The sequence below is a fragment of the Canis lupus genome, chromosome 25 (genome assembly GCF_048164855.1).
Source record: "Canis lupus baileyi chromosome 25, mCanLup2.hap1, whole genome shotgun sequence".
Classification (NCBI taxonomy): domain Eukaryota; kingdom Metazoa; phylum Chordata; class Mammalia; order Carnivora; family Canidae; genus Canis; species Canis lupus.
Genome location: NC_132862.1, coordinates 12946969 through 12962455, shown reverse-complemented (window position 1 = coordinate 12962455; position 15487 = coordinate 12946969). Strand labels below are relative to the sequence as shown.

General features: G+C 33.5%; 1 protein-coding gene across 4 annotated transcripts in view; it reads left to right on the top strand.

Moving 5' to 3' along the window:
- The window catches only part of CNTN1 (contactin 1), a 349581-nt gene that overhangs the window by 113876 nt on the left and 220218 nt on the right, over window positions 1-15487 (top strand). The window contains exon 1 of one of the 4 annotated variants that reach the window (XM_072798337.1): window positions 5481-5868. The exons of the other annotated variants lie outside the window; for them this stretch is intronic. The gene's annotated coding sequence lies outside the window, so the exon portion shown is untranslated. Of the gene's footprint in view, window positions 1-5480; window positions 5869-15487 lie in introns of those variants that run through there. 4 annotated transcript variants of the gene reach the window in all.

Genomic DNA, 15487 nt, shown 5'->3' with positions numbered 1-15487 from the left:
TGTTGTTATCAGTCAGAGTAGTGGCTATTTTGGGTGGGTGGTGGAGGGTGGAGGGGAGAATACAGGGCCTGTGGGACTTTAATAATAGATTATTTGTTGATCAGAGTGCAGGTGACATAGCTCTGTCATTTTGTGGAAGTTTAGCAAATTGTATAGTCACCTGTACACTAAAGTGAAATATAGTATAATTCAAGTTTTAAAATATTTGTGCACATATGCATATCTCACATGAATGCTCACAATATATACTTGTGCCCTATAATCATGATGTAGTTATTTTAAAAATACATGTATTTAGAAATTTTTAAATTAGTGCCTTTTTAGTGATAATGAGGCTAAAACTTATATAAAGTTCTTAAAAGGTATTTATATTTTCAAGATAATATACAATCAAATATTATAGTAAATATATCATCCATTTTGTTGTTGGCATTATTCATTAATAAATTAATCAAGTTAGCCTTTTTTCCCCATTAAGTCTTCTTGAAGAATTAACTCATGTGTTGAAACTTAAAAATCCTAAAAGACCTAAGACAATACAGACTTCTGTTGAATAAAAATTGAGACAAAGTGAGGTATGCCTAAATTATCTTGAAAATAGAAATATATTTGGACCAAACTATTTTGCAAATATTTAAATTTGTTACCAGAGAAGAAAAGCAGACCAGTAGGATATAGTTTTTAAAGATCTTCCCTAATGTGTATCTAGAAACAGACTGGCACATACCCAGAACTGTTTAGGGAATCTCATAAGTTAGAACTGGTTGCTGATATCTCTTGACTTGAAGTTAGTCACTTCAAGATCATTGAGTCACTTAAAAGGAAAACGTGCCATAAATACATGATGGGGATTAAGGAGTGCACTTGTGCTAAGTACTGGGTATTGTATGGAAGTGTTGAATCACTATGTTGTACACCTGAAACTAATATTATACTGTATGTTAAATAACTGGAACTTAAATAAAAACTGTAAAAAAAAATCTACTTCTCTGAAAATAACTAAATGTAAATAGGATTACATAAGGATTATAATAGTTATTTGGGAGATATAATACCTTCACAGACTTAAAAGGCTTTAAATTATATTTTTCAATTATGCCTGTAACCATTAGTAAGATTCTTAGTACCTTCATTTTACAGGGAGATTGAACTACAAATGGGTCATTTTATGACATCTGGGAAGCCATGGCAGTATACAGATATCTGTAAACTAACTGAATATTGAGAGAATAGCAAGTATTTTAATAGAACTAAGGAATCCAATGTTACAAAAACAATGTATAAGTAATAACAAATTTTTGAGACATATTAAGAAACATATTCCCTATATTTTTTCACCCTCTTTATTTCACTGAATTTATTTCTTGATGACTGAAGAGTGTTTAAAGTGGAATTGAATGTCATTTGTAGTATTTTTTTTTTCCTTTTGGTTACCATCTTGGAAAGGGAAGTGTGAACTGGAAAAGAAAAAAAAAAAAAGAGAGAGAGAGAGAGAGAATCCAACAGCAAAGAGCTTTGTGAAGTCTCTTTTTAATTTTTTCCCTCACTTTTAAAATTCATTTTTAATATCTCAAATATTTATTTTTTTAAAGATTTTATTTTTTTATTCATGAGAGACAGAGATAGAGAGAGAGAGAGAGGCAGAGACACAGGCAGAGGGAGAAGCAGGCTCCATGCAGGGAGACCAACACAGGACTTGATCCCAGGACTCCAGGATCATGCCCTGGGCCGAAGGCAGGCAGGCGCTAAACTGCTGAGCCACCCAGGGATCCCCAGTATCTCAAATATTTAGGTAATATCTAAATCTCAAATATTTAGATAATATGAAAAGCAAAACAAAAATATGTGTGCCCACTACCAGTTTAATAAATAAAGATATAGGCAAATAAGTCCTAATATATACTCCTCCCCAATCACACCCTTCTTCCTCTCCCCAGAAATAATTACAACCTTGAATTTGGTATTTATATACTACTTAATTTTCACCTAAATACATATATTTTTAGACAAAATGTAATATTATCATGCTGTCTTGCTTGTTTTTAAATTTTATATAATTGGGATTATGATGCATGAGTTTTATTTTTTTTTCCTTAGCATTTAGCTTGTGTACTCCATCTATGCTGATACTTGTAGCTCTTTTTGTTTACTTCTTAGTGAACTTTAAGAATGCTGTAAACAGATGTTATAGTGTAATAAACATGGTCTTTGGTCATATGGAACTTAAATTCCATCTTATTTTAAATATTCATAGAGTATTGATAGTACGTGCAAGTTCAAATTCAGTGAAACCTGAACTTGTTTTCAAATTTGTCAAACATTAAAGTCCATTTTAGTTCCATTACACCACTCGGTTTCTTTAAATATCCCACAACCTCCATAAAACATTTCCTAATACTCTATGGGAAGTTGGTATTGCCGGTATTTCTTCTGTTACTATGTCTCATCTAGGGAAATAAAAATAAGAATTAACACTTACCTAGAAGTCATTTAGCGTACTGGTGCAGTGCCCTTTAGTAATTATCTCATTTGCATATCTTAACATATATCAAAGTGATATATGTTATATATTCATCACTCTGTATTTATGTGTTTACCTGTTATCATCACTAAAGTGTGACTGCTTTGGAGGCAGCCACTGACCTAGCATCTGGCAAAATTCCTTTCTTGTAGAAGGTACATGATATGTTTAATTAAATGAATGTATTATGATTAGGGGATGATAATAATATTGGTAGGACAGAGCAAGAAAAGAAGGAATGTGTTAAATCTCAGAACAAAAGCACTCTGCTCCTACATCCCTGAGCTCAGAAATGTAGAAACTTTGGTAGGCTGAATTGTTTTCCTAATGCTACACGGCATTACGTTTTCTTATAATGGATATAAATTATGTGTTTTTCCAAATGGCAGTAGTTAGGTAGTCTAGTTATATATTTTAATAGCACAAATTTAACAGGCTAAATATGCTTTGATTTTTTTGCATTTTGATTCATTTTATTGACCCTATTGTACATTACAGAGTTTACTTTATATTCTACATGCATTATAAATTTAAAATATTGGAAAAGCCTCTTGATCTGCAAAGAGATCAAATTCATCTAAAATCACATTCTTTGTTTTCCATCCATTTGAAAAAATCGGTTAAGTGTATCTCTTAGGCATAGCAGACTTCTGGATAGTGGAATTTAGTTGTTATTATAACCTTTGGCTTTGTTTTATCTGAGAGTATAATTGACAACTTTTCCACCAGTTGTTACCCTTCAAGACGTACTTGCAGCTCCCACTCTGATGTTTTAGGGATTTGCCACCCCTCTAGCCTTTCCCCTGTCACATTCTTCTTTGCAGACTTCCAGTGTTGGTCTCTTCTAGGTCATGAAGTGTTTCTATGTGTGTTTCTCATATTTCTCCCCACTTTTAAGACAATTGAATTTGAAAATTCACCAAGTGGATACACAGTTATCTTCATTTAGATTTGGGTCTTGAGTATTTGTATCAGAGAAAAGATACTGATTTTCTTCTCACTCACTGCAAAAGGAGAGATGAACTAAGTTTTTCCTATGCATAGTTATGCATTATCCAATCATGGGCATTTCAGAGAGGTTAAATTTCTAATGCTTCTAATTCTAATACGTAGTTATTTTAGTTTATGTGAGTTTATATCTCCTGAATGATTGTACTCTATATCCCCATACCTGATAAGTTACATTTTAAAGTTTTCAGTTTTCTACTATTTTTAAATGTTATCTTCATACAAAATTGCTTCTGTAGGTGATTAAGTTGATAAAACTCTAGGCAGAATATTAATCCTTAGCTATAACTTCTGTAATTTTTTAAATGTTTGAGGTCTTTCAATCTTCATTTAAGGAATAAAGAATATTACTAACGTAAATATTATAAAATAAAGGCTACTATGTAGTCCACTTGAAGTGTATTAGGTTAGAGGCAATATATATAAATGTTTAAGTAGAATTTCCTAAGGTAGAACAAAACATTTTGGAGTATGGGATATATAATATACATAGTAACTGGGTGATTAATTTCTCAGACTGCCATATAGAATATTGTAGCATAATCTTGAATAAGTAGGTGCAATTACCTTTTCTATGACCTAACAGGCATGCTCTTATATGCATTGGAAAGAAGTGTTTCCCTGAACATCCCTGAACTCCATTCCACTCCTAGTACCTTCACAGGCTGCTATCAATTGCTACTGGTTTAATTACTGAAAGTCACTGTGATCCTGCTTTCTCCAAGGCTGAATTGCTCCCAGTTACTAATTGTGTAACTGTTAGAAGGGAAACCTTGAGTATACTTTGACAGTTTTTCTCTAGGCTAGCCCCAAGATACGAACTTGAAGTTTTCACTTGGGTCTTATAAATGTCAGGTGTGACAACATAGAACTGTGATAATTGTGTGTGCATATGTGGTATCTATGGGTAAATAAAAAAGAGGCTGTGGAAAGACACACATTAGGTTTCTGAATGATCTTAATAACCTCATATTTAGTCCTTTTTTGGTGGATAAATAAAGCTTCACTAATTTTTACACTGAGCATACTTTGGGAAATAGACAAATGTTTACATACATTTGCTATTTTTATATGTTTTTTCCACTATGGTTTTTTTTCACAAAAATTATGACATTTTAAAATGCTACCTGTGTTTTCCCTTGATGAATATTAGCATAATGAAATGCACATTTTGTTTTAAAGCCTGCTTTTTTGAGGCAGTGAAAAAAAGAGTAATAGAAACCATGATGTGAAAAAAAAAAAAAAAAGAAACCATGATGTGTTCTTAGAAGCTTATATTCTAAGAAAAAGACTCTCAGAACTACTGGCACTCCCAGAAAAAAAAGGTACTTACCATCCAAAATACTTAACAATGATGAACAAATGTATCCCCATGATGATTAAAAAAAATCTCTTCCACATTATTCAGATGAAAAATTAATTATTTTAAAATAAAAGTCTTCTAAGAAAAGTTATCCTTATGAATCTAGATAAAAATTTCCTATGATTTGTAACCATATATCATCATCTGTTTTTTTTCCCTTAATTTTCAGATTAGCCTGTTGATTTTTCAAAAATGGCAGGAGAAAAAAAACAACTCTGTATATCTCACTTTTAATATAAAATATTCAGTCTAAATCTGCAGAAAGTATGTCTTTTGAATAAAAGAAGACAGATACTACAGTGTTTCTGCCAGAGAGTCCAGTTTAAACATTCTGCAGTATGCAAATGTTATCTTGTCTATGTGAGTGTTTTACCCGAGTGGCTGTTGCAGGGTTGGAGCATTCTCCCTGTGATTTAGGTTGTAATTTTATTTGTGGAAATAAACCAATTGCGGAGCTTCAATTGTCTTAGCGATGAGGTGATCAATAGCCCATTACTGGATAGAACAGTGGCTACAGGAAGTGCATTGAAGATTTTAATGCATGAATTATGCATGCGGTGCTCATTCTTTAGTCTCCGAACAGAATGACAGGGTTTGTGAAGTCGCCTCAGATAGTTTCTTGCATTAAGTGACTGCAGTGAAATGCTTAATATTTTCAAGCATAGAAGCAGCATTGACTCGGGCCAGCCGAATTTGGAAGATGTAAATCCCCCAGCTCCCAGCACAGAATGCTTTATTTGAAAGTATTGCTATGTAGGGAGCCAGCTTCACTGTCATCTAACCTGCTCTCCCCAGAAGGTTGGCTGAAGGATGGGAGCGGCTGTGCCTGCCTCTGAGGTCACAGCTTGAAGTCCTTTTAACTTGCTTTCTGCAGCAGGAGAGAGGCGTATTGTGGTATCACTGTCGCTGCATTTATTCAAATGCATAATTTGCAATAAATCCTGTACCCAGAACAACAGATAACTCAGCGTATCAGGTAAGTGCAAGGTTTTTCTCTCGGTTAGGTAATTGTAAGTGAGAATGTGCTGAGTTAGGATAACGGTGATGCAGTATTAGTAAGGTTGACTCAGATCTCAGTTTTCGGATGTAGTGTCAGGGTTCTGAATTGTTTTGTTGATTGAAAGGGGAATTTATATTTTTGACAGTATTGTGCCATAAGGTGTTTTATTTGCATGCAAAAGCTTTTCAAGAATGTGCCAGAGCTCAGATGTGTGTGTGTCTTGGATAGATAGCCTGCAAATGGGGAGGGGCAGCACTGAGCGTGAGCTGAATCAAAAAAAAAAAAAAAAATTATCTCCTTCTGGAGAAGTTTAAGCAGGGCTGTGGTATTCCTTTGGCTCAGATTATTTCCTTCATGTCAACATTTTAAAATTATGGTGAAGGATGTTGGTAGACACCCAAAATGTTCAGTCCTTCTCCCAGAAGTAGAGGATAACACTGAGGTACTCAAACTCAAATACGGTGTTGCATACAAATTGAACAGATGGAATTGAAATAATTTGGAATAGCATGTCCTTGAAGGAAGACCTTGTTGTCAGAAAACAGTTTGGCTTCTACCTGGAGTGTTTTGTTTTCTTTCCTCCTGTCCAGTGTGCGTTACTCTAAAAAGAATGGATAGATAGTATATTTTGAAATTTACACAAAAAAGTTGTATTTTTTCTTGATGCTTTAAAAATTAAGCTTATGTAATTGTTGAACCCACTATGTAAAATTCACAAAAACTCTGAAAAACTGAAAAGTAATAATAATAACAATAATAATATACTAAATTTGCCAGTCTGTAAATTAAAGCTGCTTGCTTAAATATCATGGCAAAAAATTAATAAATATGCAAATTATGTGCTGTATGATATGAATTCCTCAACATCTCTTTAGGGTGAGAAAATAGCATTAAAAACAATTCAGTAAGAAACTCTAGATATAGTAAAATGTTTTAATGATGATTTTAAACAGTAAACATATTCTAATACTGTGTATATACATGCAGTATTAGTATATATACACACATATACCTATATGTGCACATGTTTATGCACACATATATACTATAATATAATTTGTAAAACATAATATATACAATATAGCATGTATGTATAGATACTTCCTCAAGTATGATGCTAAGTTTTAAAAAATACATTTGCTAAATAATCTATCAAGAACCAGTAATAGGGCAGCCTGGGTGGCTCAGCGGTTTAGCGTTGCCTTTAACCTAGGGCCTGATCCTGGAGACCCGGGATCGAATCCCACATCAGGCTCCCTGCATGGAGCCTGCTTCTCCCTCTGCCTGTGTCTCTGCCTCTCTCTCTCTCTGTCTGTCATGAAAAAATAAATTTTAAAAATCTCAAAAAAAAAAGAACCAGTAATAGATATGCTCAGTATGCCTTGTGAAATAGGCATCACTTATTAAAAAAAAAAAGGAAAGAAATACAGAGCAATGATTAATAAGAGCACAGGAAAACTACTTTTCAAACATTTCACAATGTATTTCGATTCTGCTGCGGTATTACTCTATTGAGTTTCCTTTCAACTGCCTGGTAGTATGGTGCCACAGAACTCACATTGTAGAACATGTTTAAATCTGCAAAGCTGAAATGGTTTAGGTACAGGAAGAAACTCAGACGTTGAGTTTCTCCTCAGAGAGGGGAAGATAGGAAGCAGAAGTAACTGCCTATACATTTTAGAGTTCTGATGCTGAGTCATGGTGTTCAGTGCTGCTCAAATGCCTCCTGGCTGAGGTGGCCCATTTATAGCTAGTAAGATGGAATTGAAAGGAAAATGAGAAAGAATAGAGGAGGCAGAAACTTAAAGATATTTATTACCTAACAACATACTAAATTCTGAGTAATGAGTATAATGGCAGCACTACTTGTTGGATCTAGCTGAGGTGACAGTAGGAGAAGAAAAGCCCTCATGCTGGATGACAAGATCATAGCAGTAAAATTAATGGGCTAACATGGTGAGATTGTATAAACAAAGGGCCCACATAGCACTGCACTTGTTAAACCTTTCTGTCATTGTTCTAGTCTCAAACCTAACCCTAGCCATTACTCAATATCATTGAAAATACCTGATGGTTAGATAAAGAACATTTCCTGGATCATGTGAGGGAAATCTGGAATGAGATGCTCTCAGTTCCTAATTTCCACAGTAGTTGTAATTAATTTTTATAGATTGTCAGTATGAGAAACTAACAAGAGATTAATGAGAATATTTGAATATTAACCACAATATAGGACCTGAGACACCAAAATTAGTTTAGGTCATGATTATTATGACAAAGCATAATCATATTACATGAAGTTAGGGAGGAGACTGAAGATACAAAAAGGATGTAATAAAAGGAAAGATGAAATGGAATGAGGAACCCATATAGCAGTGAAATATCAAATACAAGATTTTAAAAGAAAAATGTGCTTAACTAATGGTTGATACATATTATTAATGCCTCTTAAAATCAATTTATAAGAATTCTGAAACATTATGATTCACTAATATAAGGCTTTGTAATTTACTTTAAAAATGAATTTTAAAGATGACTTAATAGAGTGAGAAATCAGTTGAATATTTTAAAATGGTAAGCCATCAATTTTCCTTTTAATATAAATACTTATATTAATGTTTGCACATATGTTATAATAAATCTAAGTAGAAAGCTATCTACATCTATATTTCTGTATATCTCTATGTGTCTTGTATTCGGCATTAGTCATAAACTAGGATTATAAAAAAGTTATGAATCATTTATTGGAAGACTAGGAGAGAAAAAGCATTTAAAGAGGAATAATACGTCCATTTTCCAAACTTAAAACACACATACAAATTGATTAAATCTGAGTTTATATTTTTTGAAAAGGAAGCCCCCCTGTATTTTTTGTTTAAGATTTATTTGAGAGAGAGAGATAGAGGGAGGGAGGGGAGGGATAGTAGGAAAGAACAAAGAATCTCAAGCAGACTTCTCGCTGAGCATGGAGCCCCCACACAGGTCTTGATCTCAGGACCCTTAGATCATGAACTGATCCAAAACTGAGTTGGATGCTTAACCGACTGAGCTATCCAGGCACCATCCCTCTCCCTGGTACTTTTTAGTAAATAATTCTGATTTATAAAATCCACAGAAACTTTTTTGAGTATGAATTTGTAACAGAGTTATACCAAGAAATTGCATCTCCTCTTTTCTTCCATTGGTAAAAATCGTAAAATTAGTTCCTCCTTAAAATATGTTCCCTAAGAAATCAGTTTTTAAAATACTTTCATTTCCAAATGCTCCTAAAATTTGACTCTGAGGATGTGTCATTTTAATATGGCTTCATGCATGTTTCAAGAATCTCTTTCCTCTGATAATAAATATAACATTCACTCTATTTTTCATTGTTTTCTAATCATTTTCCTCTCATAAGACAACTCAGTATAATGAAGAAGCATCTATTTAAGGATTCTTCAAATGTAAGAAAAAATGTACAACATAGAGCCATCTAAAATATTTGGTAAAATGTTTAAGTGTCATAGGTCAAATAAGGAACCATACTCAAAATTTTTAAATGGAGTCCAAGAGATGAATATACATAAAAGCATGGAAGCAAAACTTAATACTTTATATTCCAGGGTCAGGACTGAAATAGAGGAATTAGATAGTTATAGTTGAGAATAAACAGAGGGGGAACAGGTAATTAAGAACTTAACCACTGGATTAACATATTTAGACTTAGTTTTATAGTCATTGGGTACTTGCAAATGTTATTTAATCCCTCTGGAGACACTTAATGCTTAAAAAGTTTCTGACCTTTGAATCAGATGAATGCTGAACATTTTTTAGTAATTTTCAACTCTAAATTAAATCTTTTAATAATCTTGCCTTTTATTCTGTATTCTCATACTTTGCTTTGCTGACCCTAAAGGGACAGCCCTTCCCAAGGTTAGCCAATTACTAGACTTAGTAAACCAGTCATCCTTGAGTGCATTTTCAAATGCAAACCAAGTAATTGGGAGCCCACACCTCAAAGTTCCTTCTTTTATCAGAGTTCTCCAACTCTGGCCAATTTCTTCTTGCCCTAATCACCTCAGGGACAAATAATCAGACAACTAGAGACAGCTCTAGTGCCCAGAGATCTTCCTGAAGTAATTTAAACTAGCCAATCCTAAATCCACTTTTATCCTGTCTCCTTTCTCAGAAAACCACAATAGAGGCTTTTGCTCATAGTTTTTCTCTGTTCTTCTGCCTCCTGATTGACCCCAGACCCCACAAGATTACCTGTGTACCCCCGGGCATAGTAGGCCGTACTCTTTTCTTGAGATCTGGGAGTATAATGAGTATCTTTTTTAATGGCAGATATCATCAGATCTATTGGCTTTACCATACCAAAATAATAATAAAACCTATATAATAATAAACCTATATTAAAACAAATATAAAAATGTCTTAACATCTTTAACACCAATTAACATCAATGGAAATGTTAATATTCCCAGTATTTAAAATAAATTAATCAAGTCTTTAAAAAAATACTGTTTTATTAAATGCTGTATTATTTCAGATTTAAGGATAAATCTTAAGTGAATTTCCTGTAAACATAAGCTTAGCTGAACTCTTTTTTTTTTAATAAATTTATTTTTTATTGGTGTTCAATTTACCAACATACAGAATAACATCCAGTGCTCATCCCTCCAAGTGCCCCCCCCAGTGCCCATCACCCATTCACCCTCACCCCCCCGCCCTCCTCCCCTTCCACCACCCCTAGTTCGTTTCCCAGAGTTAGGAGTCTTTATGTTCTGTCTCCCTTTCTGATATTTCCCACACATTTCTTCTCCCTTCCCTTATATTCCCTTTCACTATATCTTTTTTAAGTTGTGGCTGATAAAGGGAGGGGTATGTCCTCCAGAAATACAAATGGAAAATTAAGTTTTCAGTCTAGTGGCATGCTATGTAAGCCTAAAGTTTAAACATTTTCCTGATTCTGTTTTAACTTGTAGCGTAACTGCTACATAGAAACAAGCATCTACTTCATCTATCAACTAAATCAATGTCAAGGGAAAATGCCACCTTATGCTCCTAAAATATCAAATTCTGAAACTGTAATTATCAAGTGCTAGTGTTGTTTATATAATGTCTTTGGTATCCAGTAAGCAACACACATCCTAATTAAGAAATATTTCTGCTACATTAAGCCCACAAAATTAAATTGAATTGTCTTGAAAATGTGGTGACCAAGAAAAGGTTGTTGCTAATCAGTAAATGCCAAACGTTGGAACAATGAACCAAACACAATTAACCACAAGACTAACAAGAATTGGGCCACACTTCAGAGGTAGTGCTCTGAAGAATATAGTATTCTTACTATTTTACTGTCAAAAGACAGTATTAATGTATTTTAGTGGTACACTCTATTGCTTCAAAACACTATCACTGAAGGAAGTTGAGAACAATAATAAATAAAATTTAAAAATTAAAAAAAAAAAAAAGAAGGGCGTGCCTTGGTGGCTCAGTGGTTGAGCTTCTGCCTTTGGCTCAGGGCGTGATCCCAGAGTCCCAGGATCAAGCCCCACATCGGGCTTCCTGCCTCTTTCTCTGCCTATGTCTCTGCCTCTTCTCTCTGTGTCTCTCATGAATAAATAAATAAAATATTAAAAAAAAGAAGTTGAGAACAGTAAATGAATTTAAAGGGTGGAAGAATTAAAAAATTAAATGCATGTTTGAACATAATGGTTTTAAACTTCCCTTGCTACTTCAATGTTGTATGATATGTTATGAATGCAATCACAATAGCTCTTTAAGATAAGAACTTTTGATAAAGAAATTCAAGTGGAAAACTGAAGATGATTTAGATTGAGAATAGGTTAGAAAAGACACTAGTCATGCTAGCAGATGGAAGGGCAGCAAGGTAGGTGGCTGAGAGGGAATCTGGAGGCAGAGCTGTGCCAGGAAGAACATAGGAATTTAAACAGATGGAAGATGATATATTAGTTGGCAAGAAGAGAAGCTGGGTGACAAACAGGAGGATCTATTGAAGAACTAGATGAGTAGGCAGCCAAGAGGTGAATTGGATGGACCCGTAATAAACAAAATAGGTCAGTATGAGGGCACCCAAGTTCCAGAACAAATAGGCAAGAATAGTGGAAAACAAATACGATTTTTCCCTTATGTGAACCTGGGAAATGACTTTTATTATGATATTTTAAAGTGCTTTGATATTATGATCAACAGTGATCTTCTATGGTGGAGAAATTTTAGTAGAAAATCCAAAGATGCTTACCACTAAGGAATCTTATTCTGTAAAATTATTGTGAGCATGAGATTTATTTTTATTTCCTAGTTTTGTGTTTTCTATATTTGAATTCTGGCCCTGGATTGGTTAATATTTGAGGATTTGGCTAGAAAATAATACTTAGCGGTAATATAAGTAGAGAATAAGAACTTTAACCCCTACCAAAAAGTGAATTTGTCAGTCTATGGAAAATTTGAATATAATTGCATCTTTAGAAAAATTCCTTATATTGTATTGTTTGTTAAAAGTAGTGATAGCAGTGCCTCAGTGAACATAAAGATGATTATAAGTCATATAGACTCTTTCCTGTCTTCAGACTTACCTGCCTTTAAATCACTATATTCTTAGATAATTTTTTATGCTTATAAACATTAAGTAGAAAAAGTAAAAAAAGTGCCAGGCATAGTAATGTTTGTATGAGGGTGTTGGCTTTATGGCTTTAAAAAAAATTTTTTTAGGATTTATTTATTTTAGAGAGATAAAGCACATGTGCACATGGTAGGGAGGGTGAGGGAGAGGGGCAGGAGAAGAGATCTTCAAGCAGACTCCCCACTGAGTTTGGAGCCAGATCCCATGACCCATGAAATCATGACCTGAACTGAAACCAAAAGTCTAACACTCAACTGACTGAGCTACCCAGGTGCCCTGACTTATGGTTATTCCGATTGACCTTCAGATAGATACAAGGGTTCTAAGCAGAAGAAATAGTTCTATTTATCACATACATAGTATTAGAATTAATACCACTATTTCTCTTGTTTTCCCATCTAAACTATAAACTTATTTTTCTGGTACATCAACCATATTTCTTAGGTGGCTCTATTGCTATTTTGCTATCAAAAGCCCTTATGTCAACGTGCCTGAAACTTTGATGTTTATTGCCAGAATGATAATTTCTAAAATACCTGCATTCTGGGGCATGTAGTTGTCTCAGCCAATAAAGCATCAACTCCTGATGTTGGGGTCATGAGTTCAAGCCCATGCTGGGCATAGAGCTTACTTAAAAAAATAAAATATCTGCATTCCAATTAATCTCACAAAGCAAAAGCAAGGATGATTTATTACGGATTATCTGGGCTGTTTGTTCTTTTCAAGTCATGCGTTTACTTGGCATTTTAATCCTCTGAATTAAACTTCTGAGCACAAGGCTAGTAGCAGTATCTTCCCAAGTTCTAAGTAAGTCTCTTAAAGTGGAGAACCACATTCGGCCAATTTTACACATATGCCACACTTTAGGGATGCAAGGATGACTAAAACATGAATCTTTCCATCAAAGAGTTTATATTCTAGTAGAATAAACAGATTTATATATAGTAGATACTATGGCACAATGTAATGGATAGAATGATGTTATTTCCATAGGTAATACCACCCTACATAGTTGTGAATCTCTTGAAGTCATGGAACATACTAATTTATTAATTCAGCAAATATTTATTAAGCCCCTTCTATGGTCAATGGCTATGCAAGGAAAAGTTTATAGCCTGTTGCCATGGACAAAACAGTCTATTGAAAAAGGGACAGGAATGGAAATAAACAGTTTATTGGACAAACAGAAAGTTTATTGGACAAAGATAGCTCTTGTAAAGATGTAAACCAGGTACTATAAGTGCATATAAATTGGGTCTAGACAAAAATAGGGTAAATCATCAAGAATAATTTCCTGGATGCACCAATCAAAGGGCAGCTAAAACGGTTTTAAAATAGTTATATAATGGTTTATTCAGTGTAGTTATAAAATAAATGGTGTTCACTGGAAAATTTAGAAGCTCACACTAAAAAGAGGTAGTTAATGAATACAGCTTGAAGGAATAGAGGAAGAAAAGTATGCATTTGAGGCTGAGATAATAGTTTTAATGCATATTCTCATTTAATCTTTTCTAGAAGACCATGAGATTCTGATTTTAAAGATTAGAAAACTAAGATTGAGTTTACATTGTTATTAAAACTCTAGGTTTGGAATTAGGAGATTAAAGTATCTCTGCCAAATCCCCATAAGTTTGCTAAGTTTTTTGGAATTTTGCAGGAACCTTCAAATGTCCAGGCATGTATATATTCAATGGGATTTTGGACTCCTAGGTTCATAGGTTTATCTACCTTTTATTTCACTAAAATGGATATAATGGAACTGGTGCAAAGTCACAAGTTAATTTTTATTAAGATGTTTGTAATTAGAAGACGGTCCAGTATAATTTGAAAAATAAACCATCTGTAAACATCCTCTAAAAAAAAAGGTCACTTTGCTTAAGTATGGAAAATTTGACTGATGAATAAGAACAAAATGACAATTGAGGAAATACATTCATTTAATGAGATGTCCAACATATGGACCAGCTTATTATGGTGTAGATTGTTGAATAATGAGTTTTCAGTAAATTTATGTTAGCCAGTTTATTATTGTTTCCTCTAAAATGTGAATTAGTGATAAGAATAATATTTTTGTGCTTTTCCTGAGAGGATGCTTTTAGAAGCTTTTTTCCTTCTTAACTCCTTCAGGAGAAAATGTGATATTAACCAGGCAAGTTTCCTATATGAAATTGAAGAATAGAAATATTATCACTTCTGTTTATTTATCCTTGCATTCCAGGTATCTAGAACAGTGCCATGAACATAGTAAATGTTCAGTAAATGTGATGAGTGAATGGTCACATGATTTAGTTATCACATTTTATTAAACCAAAGACATTATTTTTATGTCATACCATTAAATTGTTAGACTTTAGGGAGCACAATTATTATGTAAATGTATGCATCAAATATAAGATGAATCCTGTAGCAGTAGGATATTTTTTAATTACAAAAATCCATCTTGGCTTAAAATATACCTGTACCTGATGATCTGAATATCAAGTCAATAATGTTAGTTTCTTGATGAATGTGGTCTTCAACCTCAATGAAGACCAACTTTGCTATGCCTTAGGGAACATGCTTGACTACTAAGATTTAGATATCTTTCTGTCTTGTAGCACTCTCTTTTCCACCACCATGACCCATGAGTATATTTTGTGATCGTTTTCACAAGGGTTATGTTGTAAATGGCAAGTTCAGGTGATTCGAATGAGTATACAGTGTCTTTTTTTTACATTATTGATTAGAAAATTAAGTAAAATATTTGGTGATTTAAAATATGAGTAGATATTCTGTCCAACAAAAATACTGTAGATATTTTAATAAAAGAAAAATCATGTGTAGGGAGAAGTTATGTCAATAGCAGGGATGAAAATAATTCAACTATTTTAAATAATACTCAAAATGATTTCAGACTCCATGGAAAGATATATCATTCTGTTTTTGTCCATATCCTCAGCATTTAGTACATGGCTGATATATTATAAA